The sequence below is a fragment of the Lolium perenne genome, chromosome 3 (genome assembly GCF_019359855.2).
Source record: "Lolium perenne isolate Kyuss_39 chromosome 3, Kyuss_2.0, whole genome shotgun sequence".
NCBI classification, from domain to species: Eukaryota; Viridiplantae; Streptophyta; class Magnoliopsida; order Poales; family Poaceae; genus Lolium; species Lolium perenne.
In genome coordinates this window covers 256347320-256365807 of record NC_067246.2, presented here as the reverse complement: position 1 = coordinate 256365807, position 18488 = coordinate 256347320, and the positions used below count along the sequence as shown (strand labels likewise).

Genomic DNA, 18488 nt, shown 5'->3' with positions numbered 1-18488 from the left:
TAATGTGTGCTGTTGCTTGCTTAAGCGTCAATTGCTTGTCTGTTTCATTTATCTGTTTATCCTTGCTTGATTAGATGGATAAATGATGTGAACTGAGATTTAGTGATGATCATCTCACTGGATTTGGTAGGGTTAGATGGATGCCAACACCTGCTTGTGTACCCTAACCCTCCTTTTGAACCCTCTTTGGGTGATGATATCTCGTGCATGGTTTCTTTGTTGGAATTGGTTAAGGGTTGAGGTGATCCCGGCGGTATACATGTGCTGCCCTGGGATGGCTCCCCTATCTCGTTGGCTTGTTGTTACTTACCAAATGTTGTCTGGTGATCCATTTATTGGATGGCCAGTAACTCTTGATGTTGAAAACAAACAGAGACGATTCTGTCTATGTCTGATGGTTTTAGCTAGGTCAATAGGTGCTTTGTGATCCTGATTGGCTGCAAGGAATAATTCCATGCTGGATTTCTCTGGTTTTGACACTGTGTTGTCATAACCAGTGTTCCCTGGTTTATTTTCCTGTTAGCCTTAGTTGTACTTGCTGGCACCAATTGGTTTAGTAACCAAATGATGATACACCTAGGGTTTTCTACCCATTCGTGCTCCTGTGATGCAATCATGCTTAAGTATGAGCAAGATATGATCTTGCTCAGGCTCTTGTGTGGTATACCTCACTCCAGCTCCTAGAATTAAGTGTTGTTGTAGAGGATTGCTTCTGTGATGCTTGGTTTGCTTGCCCTTCTCCTCCTTACAAGCTTGTGGTACTTTACTCCATTTGGTACTTGCTTACAGCTGACAGTTTTTTGGTGAAACTGTCCCTGGATGGTTTCTGGTGGCTTGTGGTTTTTCCTGTTCTAAGTGTTCTTGGTGTTCTTGATGAACTTACCACTGCTGCTGTCGATGGATGAACAAATGGCTAGGGTTTGGGCTCTGGAAAGGTTAAATATGGTGCTTCTGTGCTCTCCCTGGTCGACAGCTTGGCCTGGTCACTTTGGTGACTCACTGATGATGTGTGAGTGAGCTGTGCCACATGCACAACCGGTGCACAGGTGTTGAGCATGCACACCGATGTGTGTGCTGCTTGTGTGTCTGTGTGAACCAGATCCTGTGAATCTGGCTTGGAAAGGATCAGCTCGGCAGAGCTGTGATATTATCCACCATTTTAACTTCTTTTCTACCCTGCCAAGTGGCTTTGCCACTTGGCATAATTTGTTCTTCTTTGTGATTTTGTGCAGGGATCATCCATTGAGCAAAATGGACAAGGAATTCATCAAATACAAGATCAAATGAGGATGACCTTGTAGAATTTAGACTAGGATTATTAACTTGTAATTTTTCTTTATTTTCCTTTCTTCTATTCTGCCCATTTATGTAATGTGTTGTATTATTCTTTTATTTCACTTATGAATATTGTAATGACATTGTAATGTGTGTGATGATCAATAAAGCTCAAAGTTTTCTCTAATGAGCTTTACTTTAATATAATTGTTCATCTTGTTTATTATTGATTATATACTTAATGAATTTCCTCAATTGAATTATTTAAGGTAATTATTTAATGTTTGAATTTGAAATTCAAATTCAACCTTGGTTTGAATTCAACCATGTCATATTATTTAGAATTCAATCAAGCAAACTCTCCCCTCTCTTCTCAAAACCCTAAACTAGTGAAGTGAGATGCAAGTTTGTCGCACTCTCGAAACCCTAACCCTGTAAGGTGTCGAGAGAGAAACTTGTCCCCCTTCGATGCAGTTTTTGTTTAAAAGCGCGAAATTTCCCCAGAATTTACTATGCAATGCACATCCCTTTCTAAAATCTACCCCTCGATCGTCTCTAAACCTGGGACATTACAGATTAGTTCGCGCTCGTCCTCCTCCCGCTCGTCTTCTTCAGGGCCAGCGCGCTCCGTGCCTTCGTCCTGCCGCGTCTTCCCCTACGACGTGCCCAAGCTCGAGGTGAATGAGGAGTACACGACACCTGGGCCGAGGCGCAACCGCGACATCACGATCTGCGAGCCAATGCGACAGGCAGCGTCCGGCGGCAACAGCGGCCTTCGCCACCTGAAGCCAGAGGTGAAGTTGGAGGTCAAGGCGGAGGAAGAGGATGCCGCCGCCACCGCGAAGGTAGCGGCATTTCTCCGCCAGGGACACCTCATCCCATTAGCGTGATCCCGAAGACATGCTAGGATTCAACGCCGCCTGGATGGACTCGCTCAACGACCACATCGCATGGGAGGGGAACATCGAGGACATCATCGCCATGTCCATCCGCGACTCCGGCAGGGCGATTGTCGACCTCACGCGCAACAATGGCAAAGCAGGTCCTAGCGGCGCGGTGAAGGACGAGCTCGCCGACGAGCTCGATGACCCGCGTAGCAAGCAGAATGTCCTCGACTAAGAGGACTACAACTTCTTACAGTACTAGGACCAATGCGGCCGCCACATGCGACACTAGTTTCACTTCAGGTTTATGTTTGAATTAGTTTCATTTAAATCATTGTAATATATAAGAAAATTGTATGAAAACTTGTATTTCCGTTCGAATTTAATTATTTTAATTTCTTTTTGGGAGTCTCAACCGGGAACAGACGCACCCTAAAAGCAGCACCACGTGGCTGCAGCCCCCAAACGCTTAATCCAGCACTTCTACGCCGTCTGGGGGCGCCAACTGGAGATCCTCTTAGCCTCTATTGGAGAAGAAAATGAAGAAAACCAAAACAGATTTTTTTCAAAATGGGATCATAGCCCCAGCCTCTGCATCCAAAGGATGCACACAGCTTTTCTTTATTAGATTATTCACAAAGCCTTACAAGGAAGATACAAAGATCAATTCAAAGCCACTTTTCTAGCGACAACTCGCTATACCTACAAAAGTGATGAAGGGGGTGACCATGAAAAAGGTCATTACCCTGACAATACACCAACACACATCATCTAAAACTGAGTGCCTTCCCAAGCCGCCCATTGGCGGGTGAGAAGCACAACCGGTCAAGCAGATCCTCAGCACACGCCATTGCACACGCCGCAGAAATCGCTACCGCCGTCTTCCTCGAACCCATCTCCAAGAGGGATCATCACATTGACCTTGCCAGGCCTGCCATCAATGCCGCACGGCTCCAGATGGCACCACCATCCCGTGCGCGTCCACCACACTGCGTCCGTCTCCGAGACACCATTGCACCATGCTGCCGAGACTCGACGACGCCGACACAGCAGAAACACACCGCTCCACCTCAGCACCACCACCATCCGTTGTCTGCTCCAAAAACGATGTCCCCAACAGGTAAAACGATGTTGCGCGCCACCATCGTCCGATCCGGGAGACCCGGGTCTGGGGTTTCCCCCGGAGCAACCCAGGCGAGAAGAAAACGTAGACAGACAATGCCTTTAACAAGGTAGCGACGAACCGGCGCGCCATCGTCCGCCATGACCGAAATCAGGGCTGGCTTTCACCGGCAGCCACGCCACGCCGTTGGGGACTATTTGCCGGATCGTGAGACTCGCCAAAATAGCCACAAACTGGCCGATCCCCTCCGGTGAAAGAGGAGACCACCACCGCCATGGATTCCTCATGCTGCAGGACCACCCCAGGAGCACCGTCGGCTGCCCCACGCCGCACCTGTCTGAAAGATCGAGATGTCGCCTAGAGGGGGGGTGAATAGGCAATTATAAACTCTTGCGGATTTGTCTTGTATGAATGCGGAATTAAACTATCGTTTAGTTTACAAGCACAAACCCTAGATATGCTAAGCTCAACTAAGTGTAACAATGGCAACTAGAGCTAAGCAAGATAGGCACAAGATATATGTAGCACAAGTGATAGCAAGATATATATACTTCAAGCACGATGGCTATCACAAGGAAAGAGAGCTCGGGTATAGAAATAACCGAGGCACGCGGAGACGAGGATGTATTCCCGTGTTCCCTTCCTTTGCAAGAAGGTACGTCACGTTTGGAGGAGTGGAGGTCCACGAAGGATTCCCTGCGCCACGAAGGCTCACCCTATTCTCTGAACCACACCCACGAAGGATAATGGCCCTTTCCTTATGGTTAGTTTTTCCTCCGCTCCGGAGATGGCAAGCTCCACAACCACTTCACAAGCTCCACGAAGGAGAAGCTCGGGCCTCTTCACAATCTTCTTGAAGAGATCACCAGAGCACCAATCACCAAGCCAACTAGGAGGTCACCCTCCAAGAGTAACAAGCTCACGGTCTCTCACTCGAACTAATCGTGGTGGAGAGCTCAACACTATGCAATGATGCAAAGCAAGAACACTAGAGGTGTTCAAGTCCTTCACTCTCAAATCCCACCCAAACAACAAATGCTAGGATGAGATTGGAGAGGAAGAACAATGGGGAAAGTCAACAAAAGACTCCAAGATCTAGATCCCAAGAGTTCCCCTCACTTAGAGAAGAAATGGTTTGGTGGAAGTGTAGATCTAGATCTCCTCTCTTAGATCCCTCAAGAATGAGCAAAAATCCTGGGGGGGGGGGGACAAGAGAGAGAGCAACTTCTTCAAATGCAACAATGGAGGTGAGAGAAAGGGAAGAAGTAGTATGCTCAAGGTGGAAGAAAGGTCTATTTATAGCTAGGAAGCAAATATACCCGTTGGGGGAAAAGACAGAGAAAAAGGCAAGGAAATCGGGCAGAAAACAGACCCAGGCCGGCCTGGCGACCGGCTGACCGGAGCCTGGGCTGGGGAGGCCGGTCAGGCGTCCGGTTGGGCCGGCCCACCGACCGGACGGGGCGACACACACGCACAGGCGGCAGACAGCCACAGGCGCGCGGGGCGAGAGGGGGCGCAGGCCGCGTGGGCCGAGCGGGGCGGAGGCGGCCCGGGGAGGCGTCCGGCCAGGCCGGGGGCAGCGCCGGGCAGGCCGGTCGTGGACCTGGCCCGAGGCCGGTCACGGGCCAAAAGCCGGTCCGGTTGGCGCCCGGTTGCGGACCGGGTGGGCCGGTGGCTGGCCCGGTCGGCCGGCTGGCCCCTCCCCTTTTCTTTTCTTTTTCTTCTTTTACTTTTTCTTTAATAACAAATGCTCCCGAACTCCGATTCGAATGAAACCAATTTTGTTTGAGAGATAAGAACAAATGCTATCCTATGGAAAGTGAAAACACAAGAATCTGTAGGAGGGGATTTTATCATAAATATAAAAGGTAGAACCTTATATCATGAATAACCGATAAAATCACCCAACCTCGAAAACGCAATAGAAGATGCATGCGAGCTCCGTTTTCGATGAACTTGGGCTTGTTGTAAAGCTAGCAACAAGCTCAAGAACCTTACACATAGAAACACCAAGAAGCAATAAGGATATGCAAAGTATGCAAAGTGTTGAGCTCCCTAAGACGATGTGATCAAGTTACCCAACCGAAAGCCCCTCTTGATAGTGCGGCTATCTATCCTATAATCCGGTCTCCCAACAACCACCTTGAGACTGGTAAAAGGAAAACCTAGCAAGGCCATACCTTTGCCTTGCGCATCCCGCTTGATCTTGATGATAACTCTTCGAGCTCTACTCAAACCGGAATGCCTCACTTGATCAATGTTGCTTAGTGAAGACTCACAAATGCTCCCCCATACACTATGATGGGAAAGCTCCATTGAAGCACATCTTCACATGTCCATTATCACCAAATGGACGGCAAGCTTCAAGCATGTGATCCACTCAAGATGCTCATCTTGAACTTGCCCAACTCAACCTTGTATCTTCTCATACTCACTTAAGATAGAGCATGGCTAACATTGTGTTCCACATAAGAACTCCATCTTCATTTCTTCTTCTTGATCATATCACATATGTATCTTCAAATCGATGATCTTGATGCCAATACACAAGGTATATCTTTATCTTCATGGCATCCATACTTGAATCCAACACATGGAATACAAGTAGTACCTATGGAATATTCCTTCATATAAACTCAATGAAAAACATTAGTCCATAGGGGTTGTCATTAATTACCAAAACCACACATAGGGGGCAATATACCCTTACACTGTCACCGGAAGACCCCCGGGATCCCAGGCCGCCTCCGTAGCCTGCAGATGATCGCAGATGGCCGGAGCGGGCGCCGCCGCTGCGCCTCCATGGGGACCGAGGATCTACGCCGCCACCACCACGCCACACGGGCTTTTCCCGGTGACGCCTCCGGTAGCAGCGGCGGGAGGAGAGGCACCGAAGAGGAGAGGAGGAGGAGGAGCGGGGGCACCCCGGTGCGGCGCGGGGCGCCGCCGCACGGGGGTGGGAGATGGGTTACCAAAACAGATGGAAAAAAGAGGAAGTTCAAGAATGAGTTAATCTCAATCAAGGGTGTTCCCCACAAGGTTGTGAAATCCAAATTCAGCAACCCACCTTCTCTTGTTTACATTGTAATTTTATCATCATCTTTGGTGAGATTGTTCCAATCTCTAGCTTTTGTGCCCCAAATCTTATTGGTGCATCCAAGATATATGATATGTTAGATGTATGAGAGCCTCTAGTGCTCACTAGAGAAACACTTGTTATATCCCAGGTTGACTTCTTTTCTAAAACAAATATCCCACACAGATAATACTAGAAGAAAATTCATATGGCTTCAGCCCGTGGTGTTTTCTCCTAAGTTGAGGGTTTTTTCACGTAAAAGATTGGTGTCTCTGTGTTGATGTGTAGGCTGCACTTTTAGGCTGAGAGCATGTATGACAAGTCCTACCTGGTTGATGAAATCATCTACCCCTCCAATTCATATTAGTTTCCACTAATATAGATGTATTTAGACATATTTTAGTTCTAGATACATCCATACTGGTGGTAAGTAATATGAATCAGAGGGAGTAGCAGTTGTCCTAACTGTGTGATCGTTTGCACCCCATGATTTGTCCTAGATTCAGGCTGTGTTAGCAGTATACGCGATTAGATCATTGCAGAAGTAGTAGACGGGAGACAATATTTGTTAGCGAAGTTCGCCAATCAACGCCTACACCTCGAGGCATGATGCTCCTCCCCAAGTACTAACTAACATAGTACAGCCGGTGACAAGCCCTTCGAGACCAACAGACACATAACGATCACCATTCACCACTCCACGCCACGCCGGCTCAGTCACCCCTGGCACGGCACCGGGCCGTCCTCCTTGTAATATCGTGTCTAACCTACCAGCTAGCGTCTAGTATATTTTGGCTACCGATATGGTGCCTTTATATAGTAGCCCTAGGTTACAAGTGCTTGACTCCAACATCTCATCTACATCCAAGTCTAACTATAGCCTATACACACTGAGTTTTTCCGACATAAGCAAACATCCGTGAGTTAGTACAGAATGGTGCGGAAGTTATATGCAATGATTCCGTTGTGTATTTTTGGATCTGTTAAGTGTGTTAATTCCTAACACTAGTGTGCATATTTGAGAGAGAAAATATACAATTGGACAGTTTGTACGCGTGCAAAGCACCATTGTTTTATCCCATGTACTGCAATTTTAATTTTTTGATTTAGATAGAAGATTGGACCACAATGCCGGTCTGAAACTATTTAGATGGGACCAAAACACTAACGCTAACCCCAAATGCTGAATCAGATACACGAGCCTTTACTTTGTTTTGGTGAACAAAATGGAGAGAAGGATGATATAAATGTTGTGCCATTTTTGAAACGCAGGGTTAGGTGCTTAAAGTTGTGTGTCTTAGCAAGATAAACAGGACGGTGAGTTCATGACTTCATGTCCACTCTCGGTTCAAAAAATAATTCTTGTCCACACTAAAAAAGGAGGACACAGGTTAGTTTTGATATGAGGAACTTACAAAAGTTTGAGCGTAGAAATATTGCCTATCTCTTTTGGGATGTTACCAGTCAAATTGTTCCACATAAAATTCCTTCCAAAACAATAAAATATATTAGTTAGCTCGCATATGTAATATATTGGGTACCTAACGGCACAGCCGGAAAAGCATACATCAGAATAAAGAACAAGCCATGAGAGAAACAGTTCAAATGGAACAAGATCTACTCCCTCTGTCCCATAAAGGATGTCTTAGATTTACATCATTTGGAGTACTACCCCTGTCCATAAAAGAATGTCAAATGTTTGTCTAAATTCGGATGTATTTAGAATGGACAGAGGGAGTACTATTTTTTTCTGTCTGGTTACGTCATTGCGTAAGTTTGTTTTGCTAGAAAATCTGGGCCTTGCTCAAAAGTCACTTAGCTTCTAAAACATGAAGTGGTTCCCTTCCAGCAAAGAAAAAAAAAGTGGAACCCATGAGGCCCAGTGTTGAAGGAACACTTTTTTGCAAGTAATATTAGAACACTTGAAAGTGCTAAGTTCAGCTAAGAACTTTAACTGTTCATAAAATTATACTTACAAATTTTTCAGCTCAGATAGAAGACCAACCTCTGGTGCCAAAGTTCCAGAAAGATTCATCTTAAACACCTCCCTACGTGGGCCAAAACAAATGCATGATTAAGCAGAACAGGCCATGATATCTCACAAGTATATTATGCATTATACAAAAATGGTAAATAATAAATAACAACCATATTCTAAGATGCAACATAGAGTTAAGAAACAAAAGCAGCGGCGACCCACTCTTATTTATACCATGAATTGCAAATTAAGTCTGAAACAGTAAATAAGAGGACCTACAGTGTAGTGATAATGCTGAAAACAATGTTTGACTGCAATGGTCTTTGGTCTATAAAAGTATGGGACAAATTTATGATAAACCCATGGATATGGATATATCCTTCAAACAAAAAAATGGAGATGTGGAAGATTTCTAGCTAACAAAGTGAACTTTAGCCTGGGAGCTCATTTTATGGCTGTTGCTATTATCTGTGAGTGGTATGTTGCAACTTGCAAGATTAAATGCTTCAGCAGAGGGCCTGATGTACAAGTACATGCATATAAAAGGATGCGTTGAAGCTAACTGTCCAAATGATGAAAAATATGAAAGTGTCATATAAATAAGGATGGCTTGTTAATCATACAATTTTGTTACGTGAAGGTATGTATCACTGGGTATCTTGCTGCAGATGACTCCTGCCCAATTTGATGTGCATGGATCTCCTCTATTCCAATTCTTAAGGTTATTCATAGGATCAATTAATCTGCCTTTGATAGCATTGAGAGCATTTGCTGCATGTAAGAGGGACAATTTCAATCTACAATAGGATAACCCTGATATATTACCACAATGAAAACCACCATCTAGTTGTACTTATATCCAGTAGGCTACTAACTAACATAATATCATGTGTATTGCCGAGGGATTATGTTAGAAAATCCGTGGTGCATGTCGATCATACAAAGAAAAGCAATCACATCATGGCACTGAGATCTATTGACGAGGTTCGGCTATCTCGCCCACTCTCCGGGGCACCACCTACTAAATCGACATAGTGCACCGATGAAGCCTGTCGAGGCCATCAGACAATACTCAAGCACAATGCCAGGCTGGTTCGGTCACCCCTGCCACGGGTGTTAGACCGTGCCCTCAGGATCTCGTGTCTAAGTTACGAGCTTTTGTGTAGTCTATTTTGGCTACCCGGGTGCCTTTATATCTTAGGTCTGGGTCACACGTGATCGACTCAAACACTTAACCCTCCGGCACACATATAAGAGGGGCTACGTGTTACCTTCAGTAGGGTGAGTACTTTGTCCCCTTACGACATCCACATGGAAAATGCACAAAAGAAGCAGGATTGCTGCATACAGGAACCCTCCAAAGCTGGCCATGTCTGTACAGGATAATTAGCGGCAACTTGGCTCCCTGACTAATCTGAGATCATAAACAAGCAAAGAAACAAGTGTTTAGGACCATTCCAACGATTGATGCATCCAAAACGGAGGTGCTTTTCTGGCATCTAAGGGGTGAAAGCATTTCAATTGATTCAGATTCTTAACAACGTGCTTGGCAGTAAGACCATCATAATCAAGAAATATCAAAATCAACTCTCTTTTGTCATTGACTCGAGATTTTAAAAAAGATCAAAATCAACTCTTTATTGTCATTGACTAGAGATTAAAAAAAACAGCTTGCCTAGTAGTAGTACTTAAACACCACATGAGATAATAATACATTAAAACTGACATTAAGACCATCCTAATCAACAATCGGGGACCTGGCAGCTGAATTACCACATGCTACACTAGACGTGCTAACTTGTAAGGCATACGCGTAATGTGCACAAGGTAAATGGGAGTAGTTAGCAAGACAGCTTTTTTACACGGCAACAGCATACACGTTTCAGCAAAGTATTGGTACTATTTTTTTTTTTTTTTGCGATAAAGCAAAGTATTGGTACTAGCACAAGCATCTCTCCCGGTTACTTTTTCAGTTATCAGTTTTCACACAAAAAAGGTTTGGAAATTGGAAGGTGCAAATGGAAAGGTACTTTTTTTTCGAAAAAGAAATGGAAAGGTACTCGAACCCAAAAAGGATCGCGAGACCAAGAAAGCTACAGTCAGTATATGATGAACAGAAGAAGGGGGAACTGTAACGTGGAGCAGCAGCGGCAGATTTTTTCTTCTTCTGCCAAATAATCAGAAGAAGCAGGAGGAGGAGATGAATCGAACACCTGGGTGGCCGGAGGCGAGTGAAGAACCCGGGCGCCGGCGGCGGGAAAATGCGGAAGCGGAGCAGGCACTCCCTTCCAGACGGCGACTACTACCCGCCATGGAAAGGGAGGCCTCCGCCTTTTGTATCCGCCTCCTTTGGGGTTGCGGCACGTACGGGAAGCGGGGAACGCGGAGGAGGAAGAGTAGCAGCACTAGATTATTGGCGTGGCTTATTCTATGTTGCGTCGGGGTTTGGCGATGCTGTGAGGAAGAAGTGGTCCGCCCCGTCGCGGTTCATCTCCAATCGCGTTCCCTAAGGGCATCTCCATCCACGCGATTGCGCCGGACACTGACCAGAAATACGTGGTCTCCAGCGGGAAGATGCAAAGTGATTGGGCCGTCCGTGGCGACGCAACCTGGTCCAAATATGCATCAGGTTTCCGTCTCTGCGGTCGGGCACGCGTTCGGGCCCGATCGGCAGTGACTAGGTAAGCAAAATATTTTTTCATTACTATTGATTGGCTAAAAGGACCATCTTTACAGAGATGTTTGTCGAGTTAACCTAAAACTACAACGACCGTACCTACTCGCCGTCGCGCGGCCTACACCGGCCTCGGTTACTCGCAGTCGCGCGGCCTACTACTGGCCGCCGGAGGGGCCGGCGCCGTCGTTGAAGCGCGAGCGCTTCGCGCACTCCGCATGCCGGGCACGCCGCAGATTGGCCAGCCCCCCTCCCCCCGCCTGTCCGGAGTTTCCTAGCCATAGAGTTGGCCTCCTCCTCCGCCGCCGCCTGGGCCACCGTCGCCTGGGCTGCCGCCTCCTTGTTCACCTGGGCCGCCGCCTGCAACCCCGCCAGCTAGACGACGAAGCGGGCCCTGTCCCTAGCCGTCTCCGCCACCGCTTCGTCACTGGCGGCGATGGCGCCCGCCAGCTCCCGGTTCTCCTGCTCGACCCGCGCGGGAGAAAGGCCCCTCCGCTGGAGCGAGTCCAGGTCGGAGCACAATAAGCCCCCAGCCATGGCGATCGCATAGCTGTTGGCTTCCTCCTCCGCCAACCAAGCATGGCGGCGCTAGGCGTCCCCGGCTAGGGTCTCAAAGGACGCGACCAGAACGAACTGGTCGCCGGCGCACTCGAAGCGGCCGGGCACGGGGGCGTCGTCGTCCGCGATGTCGTGGATGACGGCGTCCGCTGGTGGGGCCGCCGGAGGGGCCGCCATCGCCGCTCGCGTCTCCGCGAGCTCCGCCCTGGCGTTGGCGAGCTCGGCCATGGCGTTGGCGATCTCCACCCTGGTCGCCGCGAGGCGCCCTTCCGCGCGCTGTGCCGCCTCCGCCTCCGCAACCTCCGCTGCCGCCACCTCCAGGTCCAGTTGCTCGGCTTTGATGCGTGCAGTTAACACACGTCCGTTGGGAACCCCAAGAGGAAGGTGTGATGCGTACAGTAGCAAGTTTTCCCTCAGTAAGAAACCAAGGTTATCGAACCAGTAGGAGTCAAGGAACACGTGAAGGTTGTTGGTGACGGAGTGTAGTGCGGCGCAACACCAGGGATTCCGGCGCCCACGTGGAACCTGCACAACACAATCAAAGTACTTTGCCCCAACGTAACAGTGAGGTTGTCAATCTCACCGGCTTGCTGTAAACAAAGGATTAACCGTATAGTGTGGAAGATGATGTTTATTTGCGAAGAACAGTAAAGAACAAGTATTGCAGTAGATTGTATTTCAGATGTAAAGAATGGACCGGGGTCCACAGTTCACTAGTGGTGTCTCTCCCATAAGATAAATAGCATGTTGGGTGAACAAATTACAGTTGGGCAATTGACAAATAGAGAGGGCATAACAATGCACATACATGTCACGATGAATACTATGAGATTTAATCAGGGTATTATGACAGAGTACATAGACCGCTATCCAGCATGCATCTATGCCTAAAAAGTCCACCTTCGGGTTAGCATCCGCACCCCTTCCAGTATTAAGTTGCAAACAACAGACAATTGCATTAAGTATGGTGCGTAATGTAATCAACACAAATATCCTTAGACAAAGCATCGATGTTTTATCCCTAGTGGCAACAGCACATCCACAATCTTAGAACTTTCTATCACCGTCCCAGATTCAATGGAGGCATGAACCCACTATCGAGCATAAATACTCCCTCTTGGAGTTACAAGTATCAACTTGCCAGAGCCTCTACTAGCAACGGAGAGCATTGATACGTCTCCGACGTATCGATAATTTCTTATGTTCCATGCCACATTATTGATGTTATCTACATGTTTTATGCACACTTTATGTCATATTCGTGCATTTTCTGGAACTAACCTATTAACAAGATGCCGAAGTGCCAGTTCCTGTTTTCTGCTGTTTTTGGTTTCAGAAATCCTAGTAACGAAATATTCTCGGAATTGGACGAAATCAACGCCCAGGTTCCTATTTTGCCCGGAAGCATCCAGAACACCCGAGAGCCACCAGGGAGGGGGCACAGGCCCACCAAACCCTAGGCCGGCGCGGCCAGGGGGGCCCGCGCCACCCTATGGTGTGGGCACCCCTTCGACCCTCCGAGGCTGCCCTTCCGCCTATTTAAAGCATCCGTCGCGAAAACCCTGATACGATTGACGAAACCCACAGAAACCTTCCAGAGCCGCGGCCATCGCGAGGCCAAGATCTGGGGGACAGGAGTCTCTGTTCCGGCACGCCGCCGGAACGGGGAAGTGCCCCCGGAAGGCTTCTCCATCGACACCGCTGCCATCTCCACCGCCATCTTCATCACCGCTGCTGCTCCCATGAGGAGGGAGTAGTTCTCCATCGAGGCTCGGGGCTGTACCGGTAGCTATGTGGTTCATCTCTCTCCTATGTACTTCAATACAATAATCTCATGAGCTGCCTTACATGATTGAGATTCATATGATGATGCTTGTAATCTAGATGTCGTTATGCTAGTCAAGTGAATTTTACTTATGTGATCTCCGGAGACTCCTTGTCCCACGTGTGTAAAGGTGACAGTGTGTGCACCGTGTGGGTCTCTTAGGCTATATTTCACAGAATACTTATTCACTGATGAATGGCATAGTGAGGTGCTTATTTATATCTCTTTATGATTGCAATGTATTTTGTATCACAATTTATCTATGTGCTACTCTAGCAATGTTATTAAAGTAGTTTTATTCCTCCTACACGGTGTAATGGTGACAGTGTGTGCATCCGTGTTAGTACTTGGTTTATGCTATGATCATGATCTCTTGTAGATTGCGAAGTTAACTATTGCTATGATAGTATCGATGTGTTCTATGCCCCCTTTCTTAGCATGAAGGTGACAGTGTGCATGCTACGTTAGTACTTGGTTTAGTCGAATTGATCTATCTTACACTCTAAGGTTACTTAAATATGAACATTGAATTGTGGAGCTTGTTAACTCCGGCATTGAGGGTTCGTGTAATCCTACGCAATGTGTTCATCATCCAATAAGAGTGTAGAGTATGCATTTATCTATTCTGTTATGTGATCAATGTTGAGAGTGTCCACTAGTGAAAGTCTAATCCCTAGGCATTGTTCCTAATTACTGCTGCGTTACTACTGCTTGTTTACTGTTTCACTGTGTTACTACTGCTGCAATACTACCACCATCAACTACACGCCAGCAAGCTATTTTCTGGCACCGTTGCTACTGCTCATACTTATTCATACCACCTGTATTTCACTATCTCTTCGCCGAACTAGTGCACCTATTGGGTGTGTTGGGGACACAAGAGACTTCTTGCTTTGTGGTTGCAGGGTTGCATGAGAGGGATATCTTTGACCTCTTCCTCCCTGAGTTCGATAAACCTTGGGTGATCCACTTAAGGGAAAACTTGCTGCTGTTCTACAAACCTCTGCTCTTGGAGGCCCAACACTGTCTACAGGAAAAGGAGGGGGCGTAGACATCAAGCATGCAAGAACATAAACAACATATATGATAGATTGATAATCAACTTGACATAGTATTCCATATTCATCGGATCCCAACAAACACAACATGTAGCATTACAAATAGATGATCTTGATCATGATAGGCAGATCACAAGATCTAACATGATAGCACAATGAGAAGAAGACAACCATCTAGCTACTGCTATGGACTCATAGTCCAGGGGTGAACTACTCACACATCAATCCGGAGGCGATCATGGCGATGAAGAGCCCTCCGGGAGATGATTCCCCTCTCCGGCAGGGTGCCGGAGACGATCTCCTGAATCCCCCGAGATGGGATTGGTGGCGGCTGCGTCTCTGGAAGGTTTTCCGTATCGTGGCTCTCGGTACAGGGGTTTCGCGACGAAGGCTTTAAGTAGGCGGAAGGGTAGGGTTGGAGGCGGCGTCAGGGGCCCACACCATAGGACGGCGCGGGCCCCTCCCTGGCCGCGCCGGCCTATGGTCTGGCCACCTCGTGGCCCCACTTCGTATCCCCTTCGGTCTTCTGGAAGCTTCGTGGAAAAATAAGACACTGGGCGTTGATTTCGTCCAATTCCGAGAATATTTCCTTTGTAGGATTTCTGAAACCAAAAACAGCAGAAAACAGCAACTGGCTCTTCAGCATCTCGTCAATAGGTTAGTGCCGGAAAATGCATAATAATGACATAAAGTGTGCATAAAACATGTGAGTATCATCATAAAAGTAGCATGGAACATAAGAAATTTTTGATACGTTTGAGACGTATCAGGCCTCAACGTCGGCGGCGACTACCTCCTCGTCCTCCTCCGGGTGGAGGTGGCGGCATATCTGAACAACGTGCATCCAACTAAGGTTGTGGTCGGCCATAGATGGATGCTAGGGTTTAGCTTGAGGTGTGCCCGTCACCCCCGCCGGTGTCCACCATATATAGCCACGGCGGGGCGGGAAACGGCGTTGGCACGCAGGTCGTTTCCCGTGCGCGCGAAACACCGGCGAAACTTGCCAATGTATTGAGCACGCGCGGGAACGACCGTCGTCGCGGAAACAGTTAATCGCCGGCGGCAATCCTCGACGGGACGTAAAACTGCATTAACGAGCTTGACGTTGTCCCCGTTAAAAAAATACGTCCGCACCGCTGGAGGTACCCCGACGCAAACGATCGCCCTGGGCCGCATGTCGTCCGCAGCCCGACGGAAACGGACACAATCGGACATTTTAGACGTCTGAAATGCCTCGGCCCGTTGGAGATGCCATAAATCTTTTTTTACGCCGTCGGACATTTAACCACTCTATTCGCACGTTCTGAAAGCCTTTTCGCCCGGAGTGGTTCAATATGCTGTCTGACGCCCCGAGGCCGTCCCCCGTACACATGGGATGCTTTGGGCGCGTTAGACAGAGCGAGAAGCGAGGCGGGGAGTAGCGGACCCGACACGCCATTGACACACGAACGAAGCGCAACCGTTGCCTACCTCGCGACATAAGTTTTATTGGCGCGCAGCGACGGTGCAGTTTCCACATAGACGCAGCGACATGTATCGTCCCGCCTAGCTTTCCGTGTCAGCGTTAATGCGCGCCCCTGCTCCCTCGCCTCCCTCCGGCGTATAAAAGGGGTGCTCGCGCATCGTTCCTCACACAAACCCTAACGCCTCTCATTCCCCAACCCTAGCCGTCACCATCTCCCATTCCATGGTTGGTAGAGGTTGACGTCGAGGTCACGGCCATGCTGGAGCAGCAACACCATCGCCAAGGTCGCCGTCGCCTGCGACGTTGTCGTCTTCCGACTGAGAGTGGGAGTTTGAGTTCATCGTCATCCTCAATGATGACCCACTCGGCCTCCACAGGCTGCCGAACAAGTTCGCCGAGTTCGTCGCTGACAACGAGCCGGTCGTGCTGTCGCTGTGGGAGGCTAGCTGCGGCTTTTGCCGGTGGCCGGTGGACGTGCTCTTCGACGGGCGCGGCAAGATGTACCTTCACACTGGCTGGGACAAGTTCACGCGCTCGCACGACCTCCAAGCCGGCTACGTGCTCGCATTCTGCTACCAAGGCGGCGAGGAGATGATCGCGAAGCTGTTTGATGACACGTCCTGCCGCCGACACTACCACAACGACGATGAAGAGGACGATAATTGAAAATGGCGAGTGTTCTTTCTTTGCAGCGAAGATGGTCGTCGGCCAATTGAATCCACTAGTGTAGGTTTCTGGATGTTCTTTCTACGCTTCGAAGAACAACAACTGGGCACTCTCAGCTAGATTTTCCAGTTTGGGTGACTAAGAGTGCCTGAAAGTGTTCTTTCTTAGCAGCGAACACACGAAATATGCGAGGCCAACACTAGTTGAGTTTTCTCATTTTGTAATGTTTTAACCATGTTCCAAGCTACATATTAGTTTGTGTAATGTTCCTTCTCTCTATTGAAATGAAAATGCAAAAAGAAGAGTTATTTTAATGTAAAACAAGTTTGGGGGCCGCGTTTGGGGAGCGATGCGCCCCAAACGCGGCACGAAGCGGAGGCGTCCCTCAAACGCTCAATCCGGTGCCGTTTGAAGGACACGACTGGAGATGCTCTTACTGCGCTACCCCATCTTCACTTGCGCGCTCCATAACGACTTCAATAACGATTTAAAGGTCTAGCGTTTCTTTTACCATATCGGTGCGTCCCAAAAGAAGCTGGCTAGTTTTTAAGCCTAATACAATCGCCGGTAACCCCATATCGGCCCCTTCGCGTCGGGTGCCAAACGGGCGCGCCGACACTCCCGTCCCACCCCGCGAGACCCTCTTGGCAGCCAAACCCACTCACTCTTCATCCGCTTTGCCCCCTCCCGGTCCGCCTCCCACCGCTCCGAATCACCATCGATGTTGTCGCCGCGTCCCCCACCCTGAAACCGCCACCGTATCCAACGTCGACACCTCCGCCATCCCATACTGTCGGGTTGCCGAACCTACCGTCTCCCCCGGATCCTACCCTGATGATCACTGCCCACAAGGTGTTCGGCGGATTGTCGCAATTGACATCGACGACGAGATGATGGCGCATCTGTTAATGGAGGAGGAAGCCAATGCCACCGCCGGGCGGCAACAACAACTGCTGATGTTGGCAAACCTTCTCCGCCTTTGCCAGCATATGCTCGATGTTAGCGCGCCTCGGCGTGGCGGTTCGAGGGTTGGGAAGGCGCCAAACAAAGACCGACATCGGCAAGCCGGTGCATTGTGCATGACTCCGACTTCTTCGCTGGCAACGTAACACATACGCCAAAGGATTTCCGGCGCCAATTTAGGATGAACAAGGATCTGTTCATGAGAATTGTGTTCGGTATCAGGGAGTATGACACATATTTCATGTGCAAGCAAGACTGCACCGGATTATGAGGGTTCTCATCAATTCATAAGTGCACGGCTGCTATGCGCTGTCTTGCATCATGCACCGCCCCAGAGAACCGGGCCATCATCACGCTCCCATCACACGTATGCCTACGAATAAGCAGTATCTTGTAACAGGCGGGATGGGACGTGCCCAACGAATTTTACACCCGAATCGTGAGTCTAGATGGCTTCTCTTGCAAGGCTCCGCCAACTTCTAGAGCCGGGCCGGGGAATGATGAAGCCGGCCAAGCGACAGGCACAACAGTCCAGGCGATGCCGACGCCGGCCAAGACCATCCGAAGCCTACCAAGGCCATGGTGCAGTCGGCCATGCATGGCCAAGCCGGCCAAGACGAGGATACAGCCGGCCACGGTCAAGCCAGCTGCAGCCGGCTCTATCGCGACGCAGCCGGATCCAAGCCAACTGGTTCACAGTCCTTTGGCATACATGGGTCATCCCGCCGACAGTTGCAGTGTTTGGACCTCTTTATTTGAAGGAACCAACTGAAGAAGATACATCTCAGATCTTGACACAAAATGCAGCGAGAGATTTTCCTGGGATGCTGGGGGTTGGAAGAATTGCCCTTTTGCTTGGCAAGGGCTATACAAGGGGCACACCGGAGAGTTCAATGTCATACTTGAGTAGTGACTGACTATGACCTCTGGATTTGGCACGTTT

At 48.7% G+C, this 18488-nt stretch overlaps 1 pseudogene; it reads right to left on the bottom strand.

Annotated features, from left to right (window-relative positions):
- Positions 1-9738, bottom strand: part of LOC127344808 (probable LRR receptor-like serine/threonine-protein kinase At1g06840) — a 33308-nt pseudogene extending 23570 nt beyond the window's left edge.
- Between the last annotated feature and the right edge of the window lie 8750 nt (positions 9739-18488).